Here is a 17,871-nt window from a genome sequence, read left to right on the forward strand (position 1 = left end):
TGTCTTCAGTCTAAAATTTTGTTTCTGTTTCTGTCTGTATGTCATTTCAGCTTTTACAAATCTGCGCATTCTGGACTTAGCTGAAAAAGAATCACAGCAACTCCTGTCCTGATTTTCCTTCCCACAAGGAGCTCGGCAGGACTGTAACCACTGACAAGAGGGGTTGCTTGGTAAGCCATAAGTGCAAGGTTAGAGTCAGCTGTCTTTTTCAGGAGGTTCTTGATTGTCTTCACAGCTCACTCTACCACCCCATTGCTCTGTGGAAAGTGAGGACTCAATGTCACATCAAAACCCCGGTCTTGTACAAAGACCCAAAAACTGTCTGAGGCAGACTCTGGCCTGTTGTCTGAGTGCACCACCTCAGGTATTCCATGAGGTGCAAAGATAGATTTGAAGTGTTCAGTTATAGCTTCTTTTGTTGTTGACATCAGTTTTGAAACTTCAAAAGAAAATAAAATAAAAATGAACAAAGTAGTCTACAATGACCTAGTAGTGCTTGTAGTCTTTATGGAACAAATCTACTCCTACTGTGGACAACAGCCTTGGTGGAAATTCAACAGGCAGCATTGTTTCTTTGAAATGTATTCTCTCACGTGGACATATGACACAGTTCTCAATCATTCCACACAGTATTTCTTTAGCTGCTGGAGTATGGAATCGTTGTCTTTGTGCTCTTGGACCTCTTTGCGCTTTTTATCTGTAGCTGGAAGGCTTCCCAAAACAGAGTCAGCATACAGTCTTGTTCAAAATAATAGCAGTACAATATGACTAACCAGAATAATCAAGGTTTTTCGTATATTTTTTATTGCTACGTGGCAAACAAGTTACCAGTAGGTTCAGTAGATTCTCAGAAAACAAATGAGACCCAGCATTCATGATATGCACGCTCTTAAGGCTGTGCAATTGGGCAATTAGTTGAATTAGTTGAAAGGGGTGTGTTCAAAAAAATAGCAGTGTGGCATTCAATCACTGAGGTCATCAATTTTGTGAAGAAACAGGTGTGAATCAGGTGGCCCCTATTTAAGGATGAAGCCAACACTTGTTGAACATGCATTTGAAAGCTGAGGAAAATGGGTCGTTCAAGACATTGTTCAGAAGAACAGCGTACTTTGATTAAAAAGTTGATTAGAGAGGGGAAAACCTATAAAGAGGTGCAAAAAATGATAGGCTGTTCAGCTAAAATGATCTCCAATGCCTTAAAATGGAGAGCAAAACCAGAGAGACGTGGAAGAAAACGGAAGACAACCATCAAAATGGATAGAAGAATAACCAGAATGGCAAAGGCTCAGCCAATGATCACCTCCAGGATGATCAAAGACAGTCTGGAGTTACCTGTAAGTACTGTGACAGTTAGAAGACGTCTGTGTGAAGCTAATCTATTTTCAAGAATCCCCCGCAAAGTCCCTCTGTTAAAAAAAAGGCATGTGCAGAAGAGGTTACAATTTGCCAAAGAACACATCAACTGGCCTAAAGAGAAATGGAGGAACATTTTGTGGACTGATGAGAGTAAAATTGTTCTTTTTGGGTCCAAGGGCCACAGGCAGTTTGTGAGACGACCCCCAAACTCTGAATTCAAGCCACAGTACACAGTGAAGACAGTGAAGCATGGAGGTGCAAGCATCATGATATGGGCATGTTTCTCCTACTATGGTGTTGGGCCTATTTATCGCATACCAGGGATCATGGATCAGTTTGCATATGTTAGAATACTTGAAGAGGTCATGTTGCCCTATGCTGAAGAGGACATGCCCTTGAAATGGTTGTTTCAACAAGACAATGACCCAAAACACACTAGTAAACGGGCAAAGTCTTGGTTCCAAACCAACAAAATTAATGTTATGAAGTGGCCAGCCCAATCTCCAGACCTTAATCCAATTGAGAACTTGTGGGGTGATATCAAAAATGCTGTTTCTGAAGCAAAACCAAGAAATGTGAATGAATTGTGGAATGTTGTTAAAGAATCATGGATTGGAATAACAGCTGAGAGGTGCCACAAGTTGGTTGACTCCATGCCACACAGATGTCAAGCAGTTTTAAAAAACTGTGGTCATACAACTAAATATTAGTTTAGTGATTCACAGGATTGCTAAATCCCAGAAAAAAAAAAATGTTTGTACAAAATAGTTTTGAGTTTGTACAGTCAAAGGTAGACACTGCTATTTTTTTGAACACACCCCTTTCAACTAATTGCCCAATTGCACAGCCTTAAGAGCGTGCATATCATGAATGCTGGGTCTTGTTTGTTTTCTGACAATCTACTGAACCTACTGGTAACTTGTTTGCCACGTAGCAATAAAAAATATACTAAAAACCTTGATTATTCTGGTTAGTCACATTGTACTGCTATTATTTTGAACAAGACTGTACATGTTGATGTCTTCTTCGGACAGTCCTTCTGCTGTACTGTTTATGGGAGCTCTAGACAACACATCTGCTGTGGCAATGTTTTTGCAGGCCAAATGTGATATGGTGTATGCAAACCACAGAAGATGCATATGAATGCACTGAATGCATGGGAAGTTCATCTAATTTACTGGAGCTGAGCAGAGGAACTAGAAGTGTACTGTATGATCAGTTTAAATGTGGAAACTTTTCCCAATTAGAAACTCTGCACACCATCTACAAGCCCATGTGGAGGCCAATGCCTCATTCTCTATTTGTGAAAATATACGCCACAGGTTTTCATATGTTGTCTGCTGGCTTCTGGAGAAAAACAGCACCCAACCCTTGTGAAAAGGCTTCCACAGAGACAACGGTATTTTAAAAAGTTGTTTTGTCATTATCATAATTTTATTTTCTTTTGATCTCGACATAAGGAAAGTTTTTTCATTGCCACTACTTAATATTTTCTCATATTTTCTCATGATCTCGACATAACAAAAGTTCTCTTTCAAGGGAACTTGGAACTGCTCCCTCTGGGGGCGCTATGGGGAACACCTCGTTGTGACCTGTGTCTGAAGAATACATTGAAAAAACAAATCCTATATAGTGTGGCCTTCGCGCGGTTGCTTCATGCCCTTTCTTGAGTTGGTAAAAGCCCCATTCATCTTGGGTGCCACTCCACCTATGTCTCCTCGGATACCTATCTAAACAGGGTGTTGCTACTAAAGAACTGTTGAGACAGCTCTTTAAGCAAGCTTATGCGTAAGCTAGCGGTAGCTCCTGTGTGACAGACAAGACTTGGTATAAAATGCTAGGTTCTTAGCCGTATCCCTTTAAAGGAATCTTTCCTCATTCCAAGCCTTCAGCTCTAACCCGGGCAGAGGCCCTAACAATTAAGTTGGGTATGTAGCTTAGGCCCTTTGCCGTAAGGGGTACTGTCACAGACAGCCGTCTAAACATCGCAGTGGCAACTCCCATGGAAATGGAAGAGTTGGTACTTAGTGCTCGCCATGAATCTGGCCTGCGCTCCCCTCAGCATGACGGCATGGGTATACTTTTCTCCACGAATGTAACCATGGTTCCCTGAGTAGGGAACGAGACACTGCGTCCTCTAGCTTCCTGCCATGCTTTGGATGCAAGCTTCAGACAAAGAAGTGAATGAAGTGTTCTCTTAGTGCCTGTTTATAGTCATACCGGTAGTGATCTCAGAGGCTGTAGCCGGCCAACAAGTTGGTGTTTTTTCAATGTATGCTTCAGACACGGGTCACGACGAGGTGTTTCTTATAGGGCCCCCTAGAGGACGCAGTGTCTCGTTTCCTAATCAGGGAACCATGGTTACATTTGTAACCTGAGACTTTGTTCTCTACGTTACACAACTGTGCCAACAGGTGGCAGCATAGAATTAAATATAACTGATGGGGTGTTGAATACTATATCCACTTTAAGTGTTTTGGACAGAATTGGGACCTTTCTGGGTTCCCTATACAGCATATTGACTTTTATTATCAAATGGTGGTAACGAGAAAACTTTCGTTATGGTGAGATCACAAGATAATTAAGTCGCGATCACAGCCTCTTAGTGCTTCTGTAATATTTTCATACAACAACGATGCAATAAAATTTTCAAAAGTGAATGTTTATAATTAAATTTATAATGATACAAAATATTTCTTTCAAACAAATTCTTATTCAAACTTTCTTTTCATCAGAGAATCCTGAAAAAAGCACCACACGTGTTTTCAACAAACAACAATAAATATTTATTTAGCATAAAATAAGCATATTAGATATTAGACAAATGTAGCTTAAAATGAATAAATTATATTTTTTATAATTAATTAATATCATATTTTTGAACACATAAATGCATCCTTGGTTAGCAAAATATGTTTTTTTTTATATTTAAAACAATATTTTTAATGGTTGTCTGTGTATATAAATACCATAGTGAACTGACATTTTTAATACAGTATTGGATTCATTATGGATTTCATGATTTTATTTTATTTTTTTCATGATGGAACTCACGAACAAATAGTTAACAGTTCATTTGGGGAACATTTTCATGGGCAGTTCCTCACACAAATATGTTGCATAAGACATGTCTTTCTGCTAGGATTCAAAATGGAAAAGGCTCTCAGTTCGTAGAATGTCACTTTGTTCTTTTCATTCTCATTCAGTGTTTTACTAGCTTTATTATGTCTTTTTTCTCTCGTTTCCTAGTACTGTGATAGCCTAAGCCTGCTAAACACTTCCCCAATTCAATGAAAAAAGGAAAATTAAGAAGGAACAGAAAGAAACATTGTGTCTGAGATTCAGTGTTGGGCAAGCTATTTGGAAAATGTAGTGAGCTAAGCTACCAGTTACTCTACAGTAAATGAAGCTTCACTACACTGAAGCTACCCCCTGGGAAATGTAGCAAGCTAAGCTACATCAACAGTAGCTTGCTAAATCTAAGCTACTTTTAAAATTAAATATGTATGTTGAAAATGTTTTATTACAAGTCAATGCTATCTCAGTGCTCAAAACTGCCAGTCAAACAGATAGGCAGGTGTAATTGTTGTGTTTTTTGTGTTCCTTATCAATTTGGCAACAAAAACAATCAAAATACATGTAATTAACAATGTGCGCACAAGTAAGTGTATGCACCTGTTGCATGGGCATGCTTAATATACTGTAGGACTTTGCAGAACAAAATGCAAGACCTCCAAACAGTACAAAAAAAAAATGTCCAGGCTGGGCCTTATGAAACAAAAATATATTGCAGTATATTGGAAAATATCATGTAATATATTAGGCATATATTCTTATATATTGTATATATTTATTTTTTCCAATATATTGCAATATATTGAAAGCGGCAATCATTTGTATATTTTGCAATATATAATATAATATATGTGTCATCAATATATTATTAAATGTATTTAAATATATAAAATATTAGAAATAAAAAGGGAAAATAATATATTACAATATATCACAATATATTTTAAGAAATATATTGGTAAACATATTTTCCTTTCGTAAGGGCGGACCCTGATAATTTTTACAAGCAGCATCTGAAAATATATTTTCTCTCTGTTATCTCGGTCAGTGTCATGTACTTGTCGAGGTACGGCCACGGCGACTCACTCCTCGGGATTAACTGTTCTCCGACCTCATCCTATGCCATCATTTCATCAAATAATTTTTTGCCTGACTGGCCAAGGAGTGGTACCATCCGGAGCAGAAGGTGGCAGTAATGCATCATAAAGATGGTTGGTTGCTATCCACCGTGAACACGAACAAGATGAAGTAGCGCCGTCGCGTCACTACTGATCCAGGATCAGCGATCTTAGCAGTTGTATTTCCCGATTTGAGTTTGAGCTTCAGAAATGCTTGCGAAAATGTAGCTTGTGTGGAAGCTACCGCGCTACTTGGTAAAAAAAAAGAGCTTCGCTACTGAAATGCTATTTGATTCAGAAAGTAGCGAAGCTACGACCAAGCTACTGAGAAATGTAGTTAAACTAGTAGCTTCGCTGCTTGTAGCGACGCTACTGCCCAACACTGCTGAGATTTCTCTTTGGCTTTCAACATCAGGCAGGATTCCATTTTATGGAGTATATCCTTCTCTTTCCCTGCTCTAGACATATGGAACTATCAGCCAATATCAAGAATAGATTTCTTGCTAAAGTAGGGTTGATAATTAATTCTTATTTGAGATGCTTAATTGCTCTCCAGGACTGGGCTTATTTCAGCATCAGGGAAAAGCTCTCGGGTAAAGACCTCCTAAGTTTCAGATCATACCTCTGTGCTCTTATATAATTGAGTGCCATAACCCAAATGGATGGTCTTGGAACAAGCTTTGTATGAAGCTATATGGATACTTTTAGCTTATTTGTTTTGTATGCCTATAAAAGCTCATGAGAGGGCTACAAGACAATTCATTAGTAACCAGGGTGAGCAGCCCCTCTGAGTTTATTATTTCCTATTACAACTATAATTGTATTGGATAGATAACTGCTGATATAACCTATAATAGCCTTTAGCAATAACAACCGGTAATGCAGTGAGGTAATCTACAAAGCTTTATGGAACAGCCAGGGGTCACACACTAATCCTAATTGCAAGAATCTGGCTCTTGGTGTGATTTGCATGTGGTCAAATTCATCACATCGAATTGATGCATAAGCATCCTAACAATTAACTGTGCACTATGTAAGAGATGCTAGATTTGGCAAAGCACACAGCTTGGGATCGTGCGGTTTAGCAATGGCTTGATTAAAAATGTCATCAAAGGTTTCTGGAATTATTTTAATTCGCATAGAGGGAATGTGCAAACGCTGAGATTCTTAAAAATGTGAGGATGCAGAACTGAGAGATCAAGGTCAGTCTGCTTTGTTAATTTATTATGGCACTTAGTGAGGAATTATTTAATATAATGTCACTAAATGCACTCTAATAACCTTCTAACAGGCTGTGGAATTTTTTAGAAATGGTGGCTGCATGGGAACTATTTACAGTGTGAGAGAGCTTGTCTGTGCAAAAGCAACTGCTAAGATATACGTTCATTTAAATATAATAGCAACATTAGGAAATTACAAAAATATTAGGCTTAGCTTTATTATTTAAATATGTTCAAATAAATAAGTTGGTCTGTATAGATTTACATATATTACTGTGACATTGCACCATACCATTGCTCAAAAAAAAAAAAAAAAAAAAAAAAAAAAAAAACACTAATGCTGCAATACTTTTGTTGACTGTGTAATAACCAGAACTGAAAATCCTCAGAGGTGTGATCAAATTCACACATATTAGAGGATTCTGTAATAGGAATTTATGAAAGGAAGTATATTGAGATGCAGAAGCTGTCTCTACAGTATATGCAGTAAAAGTGTGTGAAGCTTTAGGTTACCTCCACTTTAGGCATCATATCCTGATTTTCTGAGGTGTGCTGACACATGTACAGCTGCATTCCCTGCTGTCCAAATGAGAGGATTACTTCACGATTGCAATAATCCCCCCACTACAATGGGACACCTGCCCGGTGTTACCAAAAACATATCCTGCCAGACGAAACCCTGAACAATCAGTCTTTTGGAGTGCTGTCATAATCTTTTCCAAGTTAGCCAGCATGAGAGAACTTGTTTGTTTGAGTGTCAACTTTTGCAGTGATTGATCGCCTACAAATAATATGTTATGTATGACAGTATTGGCTGCTCCTCTTCAACGGACACTGTGGTGTTGTTAGAATTTTTAGCGTGCTCTGTCACATTGTGAAAGGATCAGCTTTATCTCAAAACATTTGTTCGAATGTCTTTGCCAGGCAAATTTGAGGTTGCCAGAGCTTGACAGACTACTGGACGAAGCCAAGGAATTAGAGTGCAAGTCTGATAGCTCTGGTCCAGCGGTTGCAGGGGTGTGCAGAGACTGTTAGAAAAGAGCAGTCTCAAAGCCTTTTTGTGAAATACGAAGGAGAAGATAGAATAAATTATTGTTTGCACATTGTTGTAGTATGTGATTTGGGATTTAATTTAAAGAAGATTAAGAAAAGGAAATGATAGATACTGGGAAATGAAGTGATCATAAAAGTCTCCTCCTGCCTAATTAGTTTGAACACTACAAGGCACATAAGTGTGAGGCATATATCGCAACTTTAGTATACTTCATTTGACATGCCATTTTCTAAACAGTGCATGTATATATATATATATATATATATATATTAGGGGTGTAACGATACACGTATTCGTATTGAACCGTTCGGTACGACGCTTTCGGTTCGGTACGCGGTACGCATTATGTATACCGAACGGTTCGTTGGAGTAATTAATTATATTTGAAAAAAAAAAAAAAAAAAAGAGAGAGAGAAATATAATGATATGCGTTCAACAAGGTAGCCCAATAACCCAAACAACTGTAACAGGCAACGCCCCTGACACTCCCGAAGAAGAAAAAAACACCATCTTATATGTTTATGTTAGGCTACTCAGTCAGGCGCTCGCTCACTCAGTACGCGCTGAAGGCTCGTTGCAAAATAGCCAATGCGTTTAACAGACTAGAAATGAGAAGATCCTCCAATAACCAACAGGTCTGGTGTTTGGGTGCACTTTGGATTCCCTTTAAGCTATAATGGTGATGGCAAGAGAGTGGTGGATATAAAAACAACGGTATGTCGCATCTGCAACATGACAGGGTACACCAGCGGGAATACAAAAAAAAAAAAAAAAAAAAAAAACACCAGCGGGAATATCTGGGATATATGCGTCAGTACTATCTGGGAAAAGACGAAAAAAAGGAGAAACATGCACGCAGCAAACTATCCCTGCAGCATTTAGACACTATAGCTTACAGGGAATCCAACCCAAACAACAGACCTGTTGGTTATTTTAGGATCTTATATTTCTGGTCTGTTAAATGCATTCGACATTTTGCAACGAGCCTTCAGCGCGTGCTGAGTGAGCGAGCGCCTTAGGGGCCGTTCACATATCGTGCCTAAAAACGCATGGAAAACGCTAAGCGCGTCTTTCTCCTCCTTTCCAAAGCGCTCGGGCAGAAGCGCTCATGAGGCGTCTGTCTTTGCTAAGCAACAATGACGTGCTCTCTCCATGAGACGCGGAAATTTCAGCGAAGGATAAATGGATTTGCAGCTCTAAAAATCGCTTGCAGTAGCTCTGCTACTAAATTTATTTCAAAATTGCAATCCATATACAACTATGATCAGCTGTTCCTTCAACTTGGCTGAGCTCTCAACGTTGTTACGGGAAAGGATGAAGCAGATTGGTTGGTTCTTGTCACATGACCCGCGGTGCGCTTGCGGCATTCTGAAAAGTTGAGATGTTTTTACATTTTGCTGTATCTAAAACGTATCGAACCAAACCGAACCGAACCGTGACATCAGTGTATCGTATCGAACCGAACCGTGAATTTAGTGAACCGTTACACCCCTAATATATATATATATATATATATATATATATATATATATATATATATATATATATATATAAATATATGCCCTCTGCTGTTTCATGAGCTCTGAGCGGCCACTGATGCCATGGAGCTTACATCTCCAAAAATGTCAAAGCAAAAAAAAAAAAAAAAAAAAAAGATGTTATCTTTATTAACAAATCACATATTTGAAATCTAAAAAAAAAAAAAAAAACATTATTGCCCAAAACACTATTAAAACTACATTCCGTGACACAAAAACTATTTAGTTTTATTTTTATTATTATTATTATTTTGGTCATCTGCCATAACACTCGCTGTTTGAGATATGAGAAGCAGAGTGATGTAAATAGTGAAAGGGCATTCTTGTAGCAATACCAGTACAATATCTCTCGGTTCTCAAAATCAGACTTGTAAAACAGAAAGAAATATATATATATATATATATATATATATATATATACAGGTCCTTCTCAAAAAATTAGCATATTGTGATAAAGTTCATTATTTTCCATAATGTAATGATAAAAATTAAACTTCCATATATTTTAGATTCATTGCACACCAACTGAAATATTTCAGGTCTTTTATTGTTTTAATACTGATGATTTTGGCATTCCGGATGGGTTAAATGCAGAGCACAAATTCTGAGTATGGGTCACCATACTTGGCTGAATGTCACTTCACTCACTCACTCAAGTTCGGACTTGGAAAGTTTGACTGGGCAGTTTAAACTCCCGAGGACAGGAGGACGCAAGTCCAGTAATCCTGCAAATGGAACAGCAGCGTAGTTGATAATGTCATTCAGCTCACTTTGGCGACTCTGGTTATCCTCCTGACTAATTATGTACTATATATGTCTACACTGAATAGGGTCTAGATAACATTTAAAATCACAACAGTGCAGTTTTCTCGTTTCTTGTAGAGTGTGATGTATTTATTTATTGACTTTTTTTTCTAACAGTTGTCTGTAATAATATGTTTGAAAGACAATTCTGAAGCAAGGGTCAAACGTTATTGTCAAATTATGCATGACTTATTGTGTGTGTTTGCTGTTTATAATTAATGATACTTGAAGAGGCAGACAGAGTTACAAGTGGGCCGGGTAATTACCTTGTTAAGCAGTGTTTGAATCCCTGTTCAAAGAGACAAAAGGCTGATTTTATGTTTAACAAATTAAGCAAACTCCAATTGGGGCAGAGGCACAAGTTTTTTTTTCTCTCTCTCTCTCTTTCTCTCTCTTTCTCTCTCTCTTTCTCTCTCTCTCTCTCTCTCTCTTTAATTTTAATCCCAAACAAATGGTAATTAACAAATCATGAGTAGATTATCAGGAATTAATTGTGTTAGTAAATTGTGGGACACCTGCAAATAATCAATTTGATAATCAATGCATGTTTTATAATATTAAATGATATAATCAGTTTTTATTTACATACACATAATTTAATGGTCTGGTGTTAGAAATAATTGATTAATTGGTTGACTGATTATTCAGAAAGTATGCATTCAATTGATTAAATTTAATAGTAAAGATGTTTATAATGGCAACAAATGCTCTTCTTTTTTCTTTTTTTTTTTCTTTTTTTTTTTGATTTGCCATCACAGGAATAAACTGCATTTTATAATATATTGAAATCAAAAACAGTTTTTTAAATATTAATATTTTTCCAAATAATACAGTTTTTACTGTATTTTTTATCAAATAACTGCAGCCTATGTTAGCATAAGAGAAAAAAGCATTAAATACCAACCCTAAACTTTCAATTTTACTAAATAGGAAATAACTCATTATTCCCCCCAAACTCTTAAAATTGACCCAACTCATGAATTATGAATTAGTCCATTTTAAATGTTGCCCAAACCTGGAGAGTCATTAGTTTTGATTGCCAAGAAGAAAAGTAAAGCCACATGGTTATAGCACTATAATGGTTAGAGCCACTATTATCTCTGCAAACAACACACAACCATTAATCACTACTAGGCAGCACACTCCTTCTCTGAAGAGCAATATAATTTCATCCCACTCAGCACTGATTTAGTATGGAAAATTTATATGAATAGTATTAGTATGATACCCCATCTTCAAGTAATTTCATGAAAAAGTAAGAATTGCAGAACTTTTACATCTTTTATGTGTTTGAGTTTTCTAGCCAAGGACACACTATCAAATTAAAGTAATAGCCTTCCTCACAATCAATGAGCCAAGAGTTGTAGTTGCAGTGTTTCTCGTGGCAGACAGCGAAGCCACAGTACTGTGTCTTTGTCTTTCACTCTATGCCAGATGTACCTTGGCAAGAGGAGGGGAACATTAATTACCCTGTAAATATTAGTTGAGAGCACATTTTCTCTCTCCAGTCTCTCCAGGTTTGTCTCGATTCTCTTTCTGGTTCAGTTTCAAGCACATTACTTAATGTTCCTAATCCCTAGAAGTTGTCATAAGATGAGCACAAGTGTAAATGTAAGACAAAACCTTCCTGCATTTAGAGTTGTAATATAAGAATATATATATATTAGGGGTATAACGGTTCACAAAATTCACGGTTCGGTTCGGTACGATACACTGATGTCACGGTTCGGTTCGGTACGGTTCGGTACGTTTTAGCCCAAGTTTACCTTACATTTAGTTTTAAATTAATTTGTTTTGCCCAAGTTTGCAAGGTCTGTATTATTATATACTGCAATTATATTGTAACGGAAACAGGTCAATTTAGCTCAAAGGGAATCATTTAAGATTTTAAAGGGAATTTGAACAGAATCACTGTTTCACGGCTGGTCAGTGAACGAGCCGTTTAACATCAAATCTGCGCTGGATACTAATATCCAAACTATAGTGAAACACTATCAATTAGCACAGTAACAAGATCGGCAGTTTAAGACATTAACTTGTAAGCACAAAACACAAGATACTTCTCTTTTCAATATGAATAAGGCTTTATTAGATAAATCTAAGACATATAAACTAATCTAACACATAAACGCACGCACACACACATTCACACAAGTTGCAGGAAGATCGAAAGTTAGGGAAAGATGAGTGTAAGAGAATAGAAATATGGAATCCCAAGTTCACAGCAATACGTTAAATTGCATAGACATGAACAACCATCAATCACGTAATTAGCCCTCGCATTGAGTTCCTCAGTGAGGTTAAAATTATATTAGATACACCAGCAAAGGTCACAGTCTGGAGGTAATGTTACTTGCGTCTCCTGTGAAAGAGGGAGCCTCGGTGAAAGGGCTTTCCCGAGGTCGTTGATTGGCTGGAAGTTCAGTCGCTGAAGTGACGTCTTGGGAAGCCCGTGGTTGTTGGGCGTTGGCTGAAGCTGGAGTTGTGTGGCTGGTTGAAGTTGAAACGCACAGACAAGGTCGACGTTACAAAACTTAACTCAGAACACGAAACTCTCAAACGGAAAAGAAAATAAAGTTTGACGAGACTAGGTTGTGTTCCTTCTCATTGTGACTAAGTAGGCAGGCACGCTGGAACCGCGCTCAAAGAACGGTGATGACTACACAGCATGGCTAGGAGCTACAGGCTAGCAGAAGCATAGCTAGAGACTAGAAACAGACATGGCTAATAGCAGACTCTGAAAGCAGACTAAAAGCAGACTAAAAGCATGACTGATAGCACGAGCAAGGCTAGAACTAAAAGCAAGATTTAATGGTGTCCAAAGTATTTAAAGATGCCTGTTGGCCACGCCTCAACTGTTGTCTTGACCAATCAGATATTGTCTTGGCTCGGGGATGTCATAAATCATATGTTTATCTTACCAAGCATGTGGTCCGAATGTTCCTGCTCTGGCAGGGTCTAATTTTCGACATGATTCCTATAACACGATTATGATATATTTTACAAATAAATGATTGTCAGGACAATATCAAGCAAGAAAATACAATCACACACATATCAAACACTACTATGTACCCTTCAGCTATACCATAGTTATTTAAAAAAAACATACACAATAAGTGATTATAACATGATAGTCAAATGTGTGGGTTACACATAAATGAATATGGAGTGATGCGATGGACTGATTCATTTATGAGTCTTTTTGAGTTCATTCTGGTCCATAGATATGTACAAAAAGCAGTTTATTTGCCCTTCTCATGACAAAGACTTTTGTGGAGACAAAATCCCTTCCCCCTTTAGGAATTTCAGTCTGGTTCTGCTAGGTGGGGGGGGGGGGGGGTTGGGAGTCAATGGAAGTGTGCAGTTCTCTCATGGGTTTTCATGTGATGTCCAGCGTTGCATTTCAATTATGCACAACAAATTTGACAATCTCTTCTTCGAATTGAAATTGTAAATAATTGCTCTAGTGGTGTTCATGTTGAAAGCTGTTGTGTGAACAAGTTGGTTGGTCATCTTGTTTGGTTCTTGTGGCACTCGAACTGATTTACGACTTCCTGAGGAATTCAGCTCTCGTGTTTCAATGCACACAGCTTTTAGACTCTTTAATTTGTCTGGTTCGACTCATTTCTGTTACATATATCCCCCTTTCGATCGGCGAGGTGTTTAGGTGAAGACATCGTCGATCGCTGGAGAAACAAAGGCAGAAGAAGCAGACAAACACAGCAAACAGCAAGACAACACCTCCATGACAGTTACTGTACTGGTGCAGGCATCAGGTTATTTAGGTACACGTGGTTAAGTTCAATTAGTCAATGCAGTTTAGCACATTGAGGATAGTTTAGATCATCTTGGAAATTGTTTTTATTTTGATTCATCAATCAAATTTGTGGTTAACTTTGTTTGGTTCTTCTAGGTTGTCTTACTTTACACATTTACCATTAGTTTTCTAGTAATTTCATTTTCAATTCAATGAATTGACCTATCACGCATGGAGCTCTCTGGCTTCCATTCAGTTTAGAGTGGCTGGCGGATATTAGGTGTTGCGAGTCAATCCTAATATCAGACCTTCGACCCTTGCAGGGTGTCTAGGTGTTTCACCTACTCAGGAAAGAGGGGAAGGAGAAGGATAGGTAAAAGAAGAACAAAACAAAACAAAGCTGCTGTGGGTTTTCCTAGCATGTGTTACAACTACTATTGAGCTAGGATGTCAGGTGCAGCTAGTGTGTCGTGAACCTTAACTTAGTGTCAGGTGTTCTACCTATTGTGAGGATGGCTGCACGTTGGGTATGTGTAACTTTGTTACACTAAAGTTGGATATTCTACCTTTGAGAAGAATATGTTTGTTGAATGTGTTATCAGTAGATGTGTTTACCTCTGGGTGTAGGTAATGTTGTGTGTGTTACTGGTGTAGTGCATGTGTGGTCAGATCTGTTCAAGTCTGTGTGGTCTCCCCCTTTTTCTAGCATGTCACTGAAGACTGGCTCTCTGCATCCTTGGCTTGGATGAGGGCGTGTCCATGGTCTAACGAGGGTCAGTCCAGCAAGGCAGGAAGTTCTTTGGCAGACAGTCGGAGGCAGTTTGGCATGGCTGTGTGAAGCAGGGTTGCAAAACTTTGTCTCCTATGTTGCATTCTTCTTGTGATGCCTTCTGGCTGTAGCAGACTTTCTGACCTTCTGTGCTCTGGTGGTTGCTGTTGCACAGACAGGGAATGTGGTACTTGGAGTTGGAGTTCATTTGACAGTTTGTTAGTGACTGAGGTGATGTCCTTTAGTACATCAGATTTTTCATCAACGGTTGGCCGCGAAAGACTTGTTCGTTCTGGGTCGTTGTTGAACAGGTGCTTGTCATCTCTGATGTGGTGCACCAGGTGATCATCGGCCTTCTGTTCTGTCGCTGGTCACAGCGAGCATGACTCAACTCTTGTGGTCACCTGCATGTAAATTGTCTTGAAAGAACTCTCTCAGTCGTTTCATGACTTGTTCCATGTCTTCTGATGGTAAGCGGTCATGTTCTTGTACATACTCAGCACTGTGCATGTCTGAGTGGTGCTGAGGTGGGTTTTGTTGTCGCTTACCCACACGAGTTGCTCTTGGATGAGCCAGGTGATTACTTTTGGATATCTGGTTAGGTTTCCAGATGTTCTTATCCTTTTGGTTTCTTGAGAAGCGTGGCTGGTCCCATGGATTTTTCCAGCAGTTGGGCTGAAAGCGGTCTTGGATATGGGTGTCACGTTCTCTGTGCTCTTGATGGAAGACTCTGGTGTTGTGATGCCACTGGGTGTCGTCCAGTGCAAGGCTTGAGTCTTTGTTGACAGAGTTCAAGAGTGTGGAGGTTCTGTTACCTTTCTTTGAGGCCAACTTCTGCTTGTTATAGGCCTTCTGTGTTAGGTCACGCAACTGTTGGATGGTCATGGAGTTCGGACAGGCCATGACACCTAGATGGTGACTGACTCCAGGGTGCAGATTCTTTAGGAAGAGGGTTTTGAAGTTCACATCCTCTTCAAGGTCAGGGTTGTTGTGTGCACCAAAGTAGGCTTGTCGGAGTCGGTTGTAGTAAGCTTGTGGAGTCTCTTGACGACCTTGTTTGGTTTCCAAGGCAGTTAACAGTCCATGTTCAGACTCTGGGTCTGTAAACTCTTTAATCAGGACCTCACGAAGTCGCTGGTAGTTTGACTTGGTTTGACTGGGCTGTCGATCTAGAAAGTTTCGTACCTCGGGACTGGACGTGGCTCTAAGGAGGTATAACCAGTCTCTGTCAGTCACATGAGGTCTCACTTCCAGGTGAAATTCGATATCTCGCAGGTAAGCTTGGATGTCGGGGCTCTCTGTGGAGTCCGGGTTGAACCTGCTGATGTTTTCAGACAGCTTGTTGAGGTCTTTGATGGTCATCCCGTGTGCAGCTTCAAGGTCTTGGACGGGAGGTTTTCTTTCGTTGGCAGGAAAGGGTTGTGTGGCGAAGGCAGGTGAGGTTTTGGGTTGTGGCCCTTCGCTCCTTTCGCCATATGCCAGTTCTTGGACGTGGGACTCTGCTCTGCTCAGCAGTGATGAGGCTAAGAGAGGTTTCTCTTTCCTTGGCTCTTGTTTGTGCTTGTAAGCATATTGGAGTTCTTTTCTGACCATGTAGAGCTCATCGTTGGTATCGTCTAGTTGTTGGGTCAGATTGTCCGTTTCAGTTCTGTACCTTTCAAGGTGGTCTTTCAAAGCACTGATTTCAGAATTCTTGTTTCTGATGTCTAGCTTGGCTTTCTCTAGTAGCTGTTCGGCATACTGGAGTCTGTTTACCAGGTCTTTCTGAGCAGCCGTTGCATGTTGCTGGTCGAGCTGAGCTGCTGCCAGGGCTGCTTGGAGCTTCATAACTTGTTCCGTTGTTTCCCGCTCCCTCTCGCTGGGTGCTTTGAGTTGATCTTGAACTTTCACTTCCAGCTTGTCTATGCGACGTTGAGCACGTGTCAGCTCCTCTTGAAGGTGGGTGATGTGCTTGTCGCTCAGTTTCAGCTGGGTTGTGAAGGCATAGCTTAGTGAGCTCGTGATCTTGACTAGCTCCTCGTGGTTGTTGTTCTGGCTTGAATCTTGTGTCAGGAATCTTCTCAGGATTAGGATTATTATTAAAAATAATAACAGTTCAAATGTCTTTGGAGTGAGGCTGTCTGTCATGCCTCTCAGCCAAATGTTCACATCTTCCCCATGGGCAATGGGGTCTGCAGTCTGTGGCATGTTGGCACGCTGGGGAGAAGAGAGACTGACACAGATCTGTGTGGAGTAAAAGCCTATGTGTGGTGGGACAACTAAGTGTTGTATCAAGTGATTGTGAACCACTAGTGAAATGTGGTGATGACTGTGTTGGTCTCAGGGTGTCTAAGTAGACTAGAGATGCGAAGACTTTGTCACTCTAATGAGGAAGAGGAAAAGAGAGACAGAGGTGAAAAACAAAATTCAATGACAAGCAAAAATGTATGTTTTTCAAATTAGGAAAATAATATTTTTCCAATTAAATCTTATCAAAAGGTAAACAATATTATTATAGTTCTTGTTTTAGACAAAAGAATACAATAATAATTCTGATATCTCTTTTCTTAGTCTGACAGGATTGACACCGTACACCTTTCAGTTGGACCGCTCACCAGGGGGGCTGCGAAGGCGACAGTTGTTCAACACGTATCTCTATTAAATTGATCTCAACGTTGGATGAGATGCTAAAATTTGGATTGCGTTTCCAAATGTAGGGAGGTTAGGAAGAACAAAGGAGAGGATGATTACAATCAAAATTCATAAGGATGATTCGTCGTCTTTGGCACGATTGTGTATTTAATTCACTTAGAATTGATTGATGGTTCTTACATGTCCCACAAATGTAAAAAGAGAAGAGGAAAGTAAAGGAGAGAGAGGACGGAGATGGTAAGTCTCAGTAGCGGTTATCTCAACTACAAGGAGAGCGTTGTGTTAGTTGCTGCCACAACTAATCAACCAAAATAAACTTTAAGTGAAAGAGAGTTGTCTTTCTAATGTTTTTGCACTTGTAGTGAGGGATAACAATGTCTCCTTTTAGGGCTCAGGTGTGTCGTTCCCAGGCTAGGATACACAAAGTAAAAGAAATGGTAAGAAAAAGTAAAATTAAAAAAAAATAATAAATGGGCAAAATATGCAAACTGAAATTAAAAGAGGAAATCAATAAGTAAAACAATAGGGTTAAGTGTATAACCAAAA

The sequence above is a fragment of the Carassius auratus genome, chromosome 1 (assembly GCF_003368295.1).
Source record: "Carassius auratus strain Wakin chromosome 1, ASM336829v1, whole genome shotgun sequence".
Classification (NCBI taxonomy): Eukaryota; Metazoa; Chordata; class Actinopteri; order Cypriniformes; family Cyprinidae; genus Carassius; species Carassius auratus.